Below are 12,077 nucleotides of genomic sequence, written 5' to 3' on the forward strand. Positions count from 1 at the left end.
TATGGCTCTCATTCCCTTGGAAAAGGAGAGGTTGATGAACTCTTAGCTAGGTCTTGGCCTAGGTTGTATTCCTTCTCATTTAATAGAGAGTTTTCGGTTTCTCTCTTATACTTGGCTTCTCATCATGTCTATGCTTGTGTTTGCATGTTTACTAGCCTTGTTTGACTTGATGGGGCATGGTTGCTTGCTAGTTCTTGGGCTGCATTTTTAGTTCAGTGTCTTGAAGGCTGGCTCGGCGCCTTGGTGGTGTGACGAGCACCGTGTGGTGATCGTTGGGGCGATCGAGAAGGCCGTGACAACTGGTATCAGAGCTACCGCCTTGCTGTGAGCTCTGTGGACCTTGGTGATGGGCTGCGGCGATCCACTAAGATCGGCTTGATCGACTTGAGGCGAGTATGGAGCGGGTGGAGCAGAGTCATCGGGGCGAGTCGATGATCTCCACGGGCTCCTTGGCTCAAAGGATTGAGGAACTTTCTCTCAGTTGGAAAGAAAGTCAGGTGAAGATAGATGCCCTCGCTGCGACGGTGAAATCTATGACGCTAGATATTACTCAGCTTCAAGCGGGTGGGGCGGCCCCGGCTATGATGGTGACGTGGGAGGTGTCCGCGCGTGTGAAGGTCCCTGAACCTTCTCCGTTTGATGGTGTTCGGAGTGCAAAGACATTGGAAAATTTCCTTTGGGATGTGGATCAATACTTCAAAAGGCTGCGAAGGTCCGGGATCGCGAACAGGTTCACGTTGGTGAGGGATGTACCTCACGGGTGATCGAAAGGCTGTGGTGGCACACTCGGCAAGAAGATGATGTCCAGGCGGGCTAGACCACTTCTGTCTCTTGGGGAGATTTGAAGAAGGAATTGTGGGAGCAATTCCTGCCCGAAAACACCGCATGGGTGGCTCGAACGGCTCTTAAAAAGCTGAAAGCATCACGAGACGCGATTCGTGACTATGTCAAGGAGTTTTCATCATTGATGCGAGACATCCGTGACATGTCGGAGGAGGATAAGTTATTCAACTTCCTCACTGCCCTGCAAAACTGGGCACAAATTGAGATCCGACGGCAAGGAGCGAAGGACCTTGTGTCTGCAATCATTGCGGTGAAGCATTGGTGTGGACTTAAGGTCTTCTCCGGGGAATGAGGGGTGAGAAGACAAAGTCAAGACCAAGGAAAAGGAGGCCGGTGAGAAGAGAGTGGAAGGGGCTTTTCGGAGGAAACCCTATACTCGGCACGGCCAAGAATGACAAGGACAAGAGTGGTGGAAAAAGCAACAAGTGGCTCAACGAGCACTTTTCGGACGAGGTGCTTTATTTGTGACAGGCCACATCGAGCTCGAGACTGCCCTAAGCGTGAGAAGTTGGCCGCTCTTATCACGGGCGAGGGGTGATTGAGAAGGCCCAGACGGGTGAATCCTTTTGCAATTGTTGGGTGCTTTGAGGGTCCATTAAGGGTAAAATCCTCTTCTTCTCTTTCTTTATGTGGGTGTAACCTTGAATGGCGAGAGCCATACAAGGGATGGTGGACTCAGAGCAACACATAACTTTCATCAATGAAGGAGCGGCTACTCGGGCTAGGGGTTGAAGGCGGAGAGCATTCAAGCCGGGTAAAAGGCGATTAATTCCCAAGCTAGACCCGATTCTTTGGGAGAGTAATAGATGTACCCATCGACTTGGCGAGTGGCAGGGAAGACCGACCTACTTGTCATCACTATTGATGATTTTGAGTTGATCCTTGGGATGGAGTTCTTAAAGACGACACAGGCCGCCATTGTTCCCCACTTTGGTGGCTTACTCATTATGGATGGTAAGTCTCCTTGTTTTTGTGGCGGTGTCTCGGGATGAAGAAGGGAAAGGAAGTGATGCTCTCTTTGCGCAGATTGGCTCATGGGTTGAAGGTGGGAGAACCCACTTTTGTTGCTTCGTTGTTGGAAGTACCGGACGCTTTGGTGGGAAATATTCCGCCGGATGTATGGGACGTCTTGGAAGAGTTTTCAGACGTCATGCCGCCGGAATTACCCCGCGATCTACCTCCCTCGCGGGTGATTGACCCGCAAAGTCGAGCAGTGCAGGGGCTGCAAACCCCGGCCCGAGCTCCATGTCGGATGGCCCGTTGGAGTTGAATGAGTTGCGAGGTCAACTCACCGAACTTACTGGATGAGTGGCTTCATACTGACCTTCCAAGGCTCCTTATAGGCGCTCCGGTATTGTTCGAGAAAGCAAGATGGCTCTCTCCAGGCTGTGTGTGGACTACAGGGCGCTGAACAAGGTCACCGTCAAGAACAAGTACCCGATGCCTTTGATCTCGAGGACTTGTTCGATCGGTTGTCAGCAGCTTATTTCTCCACCTCGGACCTCCGCTCGGGGTTATTGGCAGTCGGAATCGTTGAAGGAGATGAAGCCAAGGCGGCGTGTGTGACGTTATGGCTCTTTTGAGATTCCTTGTAATGCCATTTGGCTTGACCAATGCACCAGCGACATTTTGTCACTTAATGAATCAAGTATTTTTCGAGTATCTTGATTCGTTTTGTGGTTATCTATTTGGATGATGTGGTGGTTTTTAGTGAATCCTTGGCGGATCACGTGCGCCATCTGAAGCTTGTGCTATCAAAACTTCGGAAGCACCAATTGTATCTTAAATTGGAGAAGTGCCAATTTGCTCGAGAGGAAATTAAGTTCCTAGGGCATGTCATTTCCATGGGCAGAGTCCGGATGGACGGGCTAAGGCAGCGGCAATTTTTGGATTGGCGGCGCCAACCAAAAGATCAAGGGTTGCGATCTTTTCTCGGATTAGCCAACTATTATCGCCGTTTCATTGAGGGGTATTCGCGAAAAGTGGTGCCGCTTACTGATTTATTGAGGAAGGACGAGCCATGGGGTGAGGCGATCGGCAACTGTCGACTTTTCGAAAAGATAAAAGGCTGCGATCTTGAGTGAACCCGGTCTCTGGCTCTTCTAACTGGTGAACCATTCGAGGAGTTCACCACGGATGCTCCGACAAAATTTTCGTCGGAGGGTTCTCGTGCGAGCGGGCGTCCGGTGGCTTTCGAGAGTTGGAAGCTCAAAGATGCAGAACAACGATATTCGGCACATGAGCGGGAGATGCTCGCCGTTGTCCATTGTTTGCAGTTATGGAGAGTTTATCTTACGGGCAGCAAGTTCCTTGTCAAAAGCGATAATGTAGCTAATACTTTCTTTTCTACCCAAAAGAAGCTGTCTGCGCGACAAGCTAGATGGCAAGAGTTTTTTGGGAATATGATTTTCTTTGGCGGCGTAAACAGGAGACACAATCAAGTGGCCGATCGTTGAGTCGTCGGCGGGTTGTGGATTATGTTCTTTGCCCTTTCTCAAGTGGAGAATAATTTGCAAACTCGTATTTGGGAGGTGGCAAAAGGAAGGCGGCCGATACACAAAGTTGGTGGGCTGAGGGTTAACGAAGGAGTCGTTTCGCAAATATTGGCTTGAAGGCGGTCTTCTTTATGCCAAGGGCCCGCGACTCTTAGTGTCGAGAAGGGTGGTCATCTTAGCGTGAGCTCCTTAAGGAGTATCATGATGTCCCATGGGCGGGACACCCCGGCCGCGAGCGCATGAAGGCCCTGCTCTCGCGTCATTTTTATTGGCCGGATATGGGCAATGACATAGAAGCATATGTGAAAACATGCTTTGTGCCTGAGCAAGACAAGTCACGAAAGAAGGCGAGGCGGGTCTTCTCCACCAGCTATCGATTCGGAGAAGACCATGGGCGTCGGTGTCTATGGATTTTTATTTACGGGTTTCCCAAAGGTGAATGATATGTCTTACATCATGGTGATTGTGGATCGCTTCACCAAAGTGTCACGATGTTTGTACCCACTCGATTGATATGTACGCTGAAAAAGGCGGTGAGCTATTTCTCGACATGTGGTGAAACACTGGCGTACCGAAGACATTGTAATGACGATAGAGGTTGCACTTCACTATGGCGGTTTTGGGACCCGAGCTTTGTTACGGGTTGTTGGGCACCAGTTTGAAGATTCTCAGCGCCAATCATCCTCAAGCGGATGGGGCGAGGCGGGCATATCAATGACTTATTGGAGGTTTCTTGACACTATGTCTACGCCTCAGGCGGGTGAGACTTCTTTGGATGTAGCCCGATTCGGGTTATAGCCTCCATCGATCTTCATCGGCGGAGAAGAGCCCTTTGAGCTTGCTTATGGGTACAAACCCGTACCCCTGGAGGTGGCGAAAAAGGAGGACGGCGGAGGTAAATGCAGCGCTTATCATTTTCAGCCCTTGATTGGAGAGATGATGGAGGTGCTCAAAGGGATAGCCTCGCTAAAAGCGATGCCTTGCATGAAGAAATATCGCGGACCAAAGGGAGGCGATCACCTTTGGAGTTCAAGTTGGGGGACGGGTTTGGTTAAAGCTCACTCCGCAGGTGTGGAAGAGATGCTTAGCGGGGAAGGATGTGCATAAGGAGCTTGATTGCGAGATATGATGGACATTCGATTGTTCAAAAGATAGGTAGTGTTGCCTATCGATTGGATCTCCCCGATCGACTGAAGCTTCATCCGATATTTCATGTCAGTTTCTTGAAGCCATGTCATGAAGACCCCAGCGATCCGACGCGGGCGGAGGTCGAGCTCCACCAGCGTCTTGGGAAGGAGTTACTCGTATGGGTGAGGCGGATCTTAGACCCGAAGGTCGAGGGGCCAAAACAAGAAGAATCGAAATCGGCGTTTTTCTTTCTCGTGCGATTGGAAAGATTTCGCCGGCCTCGGAGGCAAGTTGGGGCTAGCGACACTACTCTTTGGCGATTCGAGGAGTTGAGTGCGAGACTTCTTGAAGGCGTTGGGTCCAGGCAGGGGCGTCGGCTCGACAAGTGGGGTAGTTTGTGAGGGTCTGGTGCCCACTGTCGGTCTCCATCCAGATGATGCTTATATCATGCGGGATGGCGCGATGCCTTGGTCGCGGGGAGGCGATGGGGCGAGCCAGGCATGGCTTTGGTCGAGTGGTGCGAGTCGAGGACCGCTTGTGGCAGGCGCCGTGGCCAGCGTGGGACCGGGCGGCAGCGCATGGAGCCGTGGGGCGGTGTTGTACGGCCGAGGGTGCGCGTTGGCCCGCGAACCTTGTTGCGAGACCATTGATGCATCGCATGACCGTGGCCTTGGAGCACTTGACGAGGAAGGCGGCGTGGAGTGCTGGCGCGTGGCGGATCTTGATTCTAGCAGTGGGTACTCGGTCCCGTTCAGAGAGGCCTTGCTAGGTGCATTACCGTGGATGATCGGTATGTGCCAGAAAGCTGCCGTCTTGTATTCCAGAAAGCTGGATGAGCGCACCGGTGAGGGATAACTGGGAGATGGTGGTGAAGGATCGGTGCCATTGGTTGACAACGTAGAGCGATCCGGGTGCTGTCTGATGAGCGATGTTGTGTTTCTTAACGCCGTGTCATAGCTCTGTAGCGTTTAAAGCTGCTTGTTTGAGGTGACGACTTCTTCTGACCTTTCATTGATCGATATTGATTCGTCCATTCCTTGGTTTTTCCCTATAAATATGGCTCTCAATTTCCCTTGAGAGGGAGAGGTTGATGAACTCTTAGCTAGGTCTTGGCCTATGGTTGTATTCCTTCTCATTCAATAGAGAGTTTTGGTTCTCTCTTATACTTGGCTTCTCATGATGTCTATGCTTGTGCTTGCATGTTTACTAGCCTTGTTTGATTATTTAGGGCATAGTTGCTTACTAGTTCTTGGTACATTTTGGTTCAAGGTCTTGGGCGCTCGGCGCCTTGGTGAGTGGCGTGGCGCTTGTGTGATCGTTGTGATGCGATCGGGAGTAGTGACGGTAACAAAGCTGGTGCCTGACCTTACCCAAAGATCAAATAAAAAATATGCTCTTAAGGGAAAGTATCGTTCATTCCATTCCTTCTCAAAATTCCTCCCTTAGGTGCTGAAGTCATGACAAGTGATCAACTACTAAAATCTCCAAGTCTTACTTATCCTTGATTTCTATATCCAAAGTTCCTGCAAGTAAAACCGAAATCGGTCATGGTTTCCCTTCGGTTTTGCTAAACAGATAGCAGTGTAGGAATAGTTTCAAAACTATGACTTTAGACAAAATAAGATAGGGATAAAATTTCTCAAATACAAACACAACAGCTAGTAACTCACATCTCGGGTGGTGGTATAATTTTTCATGTGCATCATTCAAAGTTTTACTAGCATAGTATATGGGTTGAAAGTGCTTATCCTTCTTTATCTAAAACAACACCAGCTAACGTCGCTTACATAATTTCAAAAGGGAAGATTCCAATCATGGGCTGCCATGTCGGTGCATTACTAGTTTCTTCTTGGCTGTCTCAAATACCAATAGTTATTCACGTGGAAAATACGAAGTAGTGTTCTTTACTCAAGAAGCTTAGTGAAAAGGTCGGTTATCTTTGAAAAAGTTTTTAATGAAACAATAGGTAAAACCTGCATGCCCAAGGAAATTCAACATGGCACTACCGGGGATGGAGATGGGGTTTCTCGATGGTTTTGATCTTCGCTCGATCAACTTCTATCCGCGAGTTGAGATATCTTATGACCAAAGAAGACTATTCCTTCCACGAACTATAAAATGGCATTTCTCCCAATTTAGAACCAAACTTGTTTCCTCACACCTCTGTAGGACCTTCTTCAAATTTTGCAAACAATGTTTAAAGGAGTCTCCGAAGACCGGTATCCATAAACACTTCCATAATATCTTCAATAAGATCATGGAATATGGCAGTCATACATCGCTAGAAGGTGGTGGGTGCATTGCACAACCCAAACGGCATCTGTCTATCTGTGAACATACTGAAAAGGCATGTGAAGGTACTCTTGATCCTCTGGGTTGATAGGAATCTAAAAATATCCTGACAACCCATCCAAGAAACAACAAAACATATGCCCGGATAGTCGTTCCAACATATGGTCAATAAACGGAAGAGGAAAATAATCCTTTCTCATGGCATCAACCAACAGGGTATAATCGATGCAAACGCTTCATCCTATAACAGTGCACGTAGGGATCAGTTCATTCCTCTCATTAGTGATAATTGCCATTCCTCCCTTCTTGGTTACAACTTGAACGGGACTAACCCATGTATAGTCAAAAATTGGATAAAGTACTCCGGTATCCAGTAACTTGATCACCTCAACTTACACCACCTCCTTCATGTTTAGATTTAATCTCCTTTGAGGTTGAACAACTAGTTTGAAATTCTCCTCCATTAGGATCTTATGGGTACAAAATGAAGGTTATGCCCCTTAATGTCGCGATCTTCCATGCAAGTACCCCTTGATGTTCTTTTGAGAACTTCAACCAACCTCTTCTTTTAGTCGGGAAGATAGAGTGGGTTGAGATGATAACTAGGAGTTTAAATTCTCGACCGAAAACATGTATACTCTAAATGCTGCTGGTAGCTTCTTCAATTCAAGTTCGGGGGGTTCTTCGATTGAGGTTTTTAGTTTCTCATTCTAAACACCCAGTTTCTCTTCAATGTCTAGTTGCTCCAACACTAGTGATTACAGTGCAATATCATTCTCTTGATGTTCCTCTTCATTTTCCTGTACGTCTCTGACATCACACTCTAAATCCCTGAAAATGATGAAACTTTGAAATCCCCCTCTTGTTGCTCTCCCAAAGAACCTACAAAGTGATCTAATACTTCTTTTAAAGTTTGTTTGCTCAATTCTGAATTTGCTTCGATTCAAATTTAAACAATTGGCCAAATAACTTTGTCATATCCTCCTCACTGTTTTTGCATAGTAATCATTCTTCTCCGATGAAAGTTAAGTGGACAAGATTGTCCATCCTTATGTTCATAACTACCAACTAGATAATCAATGCATGAGTCATTTTTAGAAGAGTAACCTAAAAATGATTAGCAAATGAAAAGTGTAAATAAATATTACTAATGTAAAGAAAATTAAAATTGGAATTAATTAGAAAGAAAATGGCTAAAAGACAATTAATGTTCAAGTGTTCCTAATATATCTAATTTCACGGTAATAGCAAATGTACATGTTAAATACTAAGTAATAACTCTAAACCCAAAAATATCCTAAATAATCAGAATATTGTGTGTTTGAACAAAGAAAAACAAATATAAGAAAATATAGAGACATAATAGGAGAGAAATCAAGGAGAGGAAATGATGTGCGGTCATAGCATCCCTCTAAAGGTTATGAAAGTCCAGGGACAAAGGTTGTCTAAACATGCAGATCCCTATTTGAAAGGAAAGGTTTCGAATTATACTAAACCTGATTTCAATAATCCCCCAAACCCGACTGACCGATTCGATCCGACACGAGTTTGATAAAGAAAACCCAGTTTGACGGGTTTGAGTTGATTTAGGTAAAACAATTATATATAAAAGCGGAGTGCGAGTGCGGGAATCACGATACCGACCCAAACCCAAACCAGACAACCCAAAAATTCAATTAACAAAATATACCCAATTATATATATTCAATGTTAGGGATTTTTAAATTCCTACTCTATAGTCATTGAATTTGTCTATTTTTGTGTTGCTTTGAATGTTTATTTTTCAATTCCAACTCTATGTTGTTCATTCAAAAAAAAACTATGATTTTGGATTGACATTTTTAATTTTTACTTGGTATTTTAATTTTATTTTAAATATTTTAAAAATAGGGTCTCAGCCGAGGACGAGTATCCTCATGGGTACCCGATTACCCGTCGGATGCGGTGTGGGTTGGGGGTTTTGAAAACCCATCGGGTTCGGGGTTTGAGTCGGGTATGGGGGCGGAGTAGTGGAATGCTGCGGGTGCATGTATGGCAAAACCCGGCACCTAACTCAACCGGTGCCATCCTTATGTAGAGCTGATACATACATCCACACAATCGCATTAACACTCTATGAAACATTATTGTGGGCTAATAACAATCTCTTAAATAGATAATCTCCCCAAAGAGGGTGCCCCTAATCCTATCTGAGGCCGAAATGTGATTTCTCCTAAAATCCATTACACATGATTGGAAGAGACACCCGAGATTATCACTAACCCACTCAGGAAAAGGATTGCATGAGACAAAATCTCCAAAGTACCTAACTAGAGATGTACTCACTATCCTTTAATTTATTTCGTAAGTCTATTATGCTAGGTGGGAATTTCTTCTCATCACGTAGCAATACAAAAATATGATAACGGAGCTTTCGCCTCATTATTAATCAAGCATTCAACCACACAATTTGACTCAAATAGATATGATTGCAATTAAGAAAATAATTAAATCATCAAAGATTTAGCAACCAATGTCAAAAGTATAAACCTTAGAGTTCAACTATGCTCAAACATGTACAAATTATCCATCCATTATTGGAGGGCAAGCATCCAAGATACAAATAATAGGAGAAAACATGAAGCCATGAAAACTAACATGTCCGTATATGCGTGTAAACCACAAGTGCACGGGTGTCGAAGTAATAATAATCCCAGATGAGTGGAAGATGAATAGTGACAAGTGTGACAAAATATGAAATAACGAAAATAAAAACAACAAGATAGAAGGCACAAGTAAAGGAAGGTAGCATAATCGATAAAAGATGGGGTGCGGATATTGATCCGCCTAGGACAATCGTTTCAAGTACAAGAACCCTCTATTATACTTCCTAATTAATGCAACAATGAGTCGGTAAAATCCTTAATTACATGATATCAAATCTAAGGTCAACCATGCTAACTCTATACATGTCCCGGAGGAAAAGATTGAATAACCTCTCAACCTACTTTTTCATAGAATTGCAATGAGCTCTAGGGATTCCAAGTGATAAACCATATTCCTATGTATAGACCTAACACTTTGGTCGGTGTGAAAGATCCTAGCCACAATTAAGCCCTAGGTGCTAACATCACTTCAACGCTTCACTCTGTTACACTCGCAACTAAACCCAAGCGGAAGGTCATCCCTTAGCCCATTCACTCTACTATGGCCGCAAAGAACTCTTGGAGCAGTGAAGGTGGGATAGATCACACGGAGGAAAGGGGCGACTACTGCTACCTCTCGACCCACCCTCTCAACTCTCTCCAATCTAGCTTTGTCTAACTTTCATGGTGTGTCACTCACTCACAAGAGTTATCAAGAAAAACTCTCAACCCTAGTGTCACTCTAGGGGAGTATTCATATAATCAAGTCTCCAAGATTGGAACTCACAATAAACGTCAATTAATTGAAAGCATAATAAAGAGGTTCGATGAAGCGAGATATATCCTAGGGTTCACAAATACCCAAGTACCCACTAGGGGTTTAGCTCTCCATGGAGCTAGATACAATCAATGAAATCGAGATGTAAAAACAAAGCATCCATAGAAAACTCGTTAGTTGTAGCGATGGTCGTGGAGAGCCCTCTACTGCGCAAATGCAGGAGGGTCCCTTTGTCCGGCCTGAGGATGCAGACTCGAAATCGAATCGGTCTTGGCAGAGCTCTCCACTAACACTTCTTCCAAATAGGGCGCCGCGATGTCGAGACGTGAGAACCTCTCAAAGCCCTGGCTATTATCTCTCAAAACCCTAGCCACAGTCCTCTCTCAAGTTGGGGAAAAGATGGAGAAAAAAGAATCTTTGAAAATTCGGGAATCCACACTCCCATGTGGGCGCCCCTGTGGATTTTTCACACGGGCGTGTGGAATCTCTATTTTCCTGTTTTTCTCGGCGAGTTGTAAACATTCATTCCTTTCTGATATCTTTGCTCTGATGTTTCCTATAGTACCCTTCTGTGATGCACAGGCCTGAAATACTCCCAAATCCATACTTTCATCAAAGATAGCATAAGCGGGCTGCGTTTACGTCATGGATAGCTTAGCTTCTTCAATAACGGACATGTTGGTGGAGATCTTGTTCTATATGCACAAGTCGGAATGCTTGAATATGGCTCCTTGTGCCCCTCAAATAGTTGTGCTAACTCAAGTGCGAGGGAGGTTGGCACACATTCTGCATCTCGGAACCCAACCTATGCCTTGGCGTTTGAACCTCTAGCAAGATTTCCTCCAAAATTAGTGCATTACGACCCAAATTGGCTTCTTTCTCTCATAATCAGCCAAACAACCCTACACGCATAGAAGTAACATAAATACACCCATATTAGCGTTAAAACCGAGAAAAGTAATGCTCGACACAAGGGAAAGAACACTTCATATTCTTATCACACAAGCACTTATCAAACTCCCCCACATAAGCTTTTTGCTTGTCCTCAAAGCAAAGATTAAAACATTATATGCATAGATGAAGGAAACATTGGAAGTGCTTGGCCTTAGGTTCACCAAAGCATACAAAGAGTGCATTCTACAAGTACGGGAAATTTCAACACTAAATACGAAAAATCAATACTCTAGCTAAAAACTTGAATAAAAAAGGACGACAAACCTGAAATCGTGTAAGTGTGTGAACTCACTCAAGTCAACCCAAAGTATACTCCTCAAAATTCTATGTACAAGGGACTTATTCATATACAAAAGGTAATAAAAATTCAAAAAGGGTAGTAGCTTCACACATCCTCTAAGATAGCCCTTTCCAAAGTGGCCGCTAAGGTGGCTTTCACACTTTCGAGGTGCTAGCTTTCACACATCCCATGAGATAGCTCTTTCTCTCATTAGGGCATAACTAGTATCCGACTTATGAGAGTAGCTTCATACATCATAGGTGGTAGCTCTTTCCACCCAACAAGCACAAATAAACAACAAAACTATTTTGTTCTGTCTTTTCATTTTTCCATTTTTTTCAGAATTAACACAAGAAACAACTATAACTAGTCCCTTATACATCAAACATGAGTTTCCAAAATATTTCAAAGAGTGAGTAATATAACAAGTGTCAATCGGGCAAAAATTCCTAGAAATTCAAGCAAAAACTAGAGCATGAAAACATTCAATGTTAAAAATTCTCCTAAACTCAAGAATACAATCAATGCAACTAAGGTGAGCGCCATGGTGGCTAGTGAGCATGTATATCAATCAAAACTACTATAAAAGAGATAAATTGCACTATGAAACTCTCCTCACACTTAAGTTGTACATTGTCCACCCAATGTACACATGCAACTCATTAATAATGTGAATCAATTAA

This window comes from Dioscorea cayenensis, chromosome 6 (genome assembly GCF_009730915.1).
Source record: "Dioscorea cayenensis subsp. rotundata cultivar TDr96_F1 chromosome 6, TDr96_F1_v2_PseudoChromosome.rev07_lg8_w22 25.fasta, whole genome shotgun sequence".
NCBI lineage: Eukaryota > Viridiplantae > Streptophyta > Magnoliopsida > Dioscoreales > Dioscoreaceae > Dioscorea > Dioscorea cayenensis.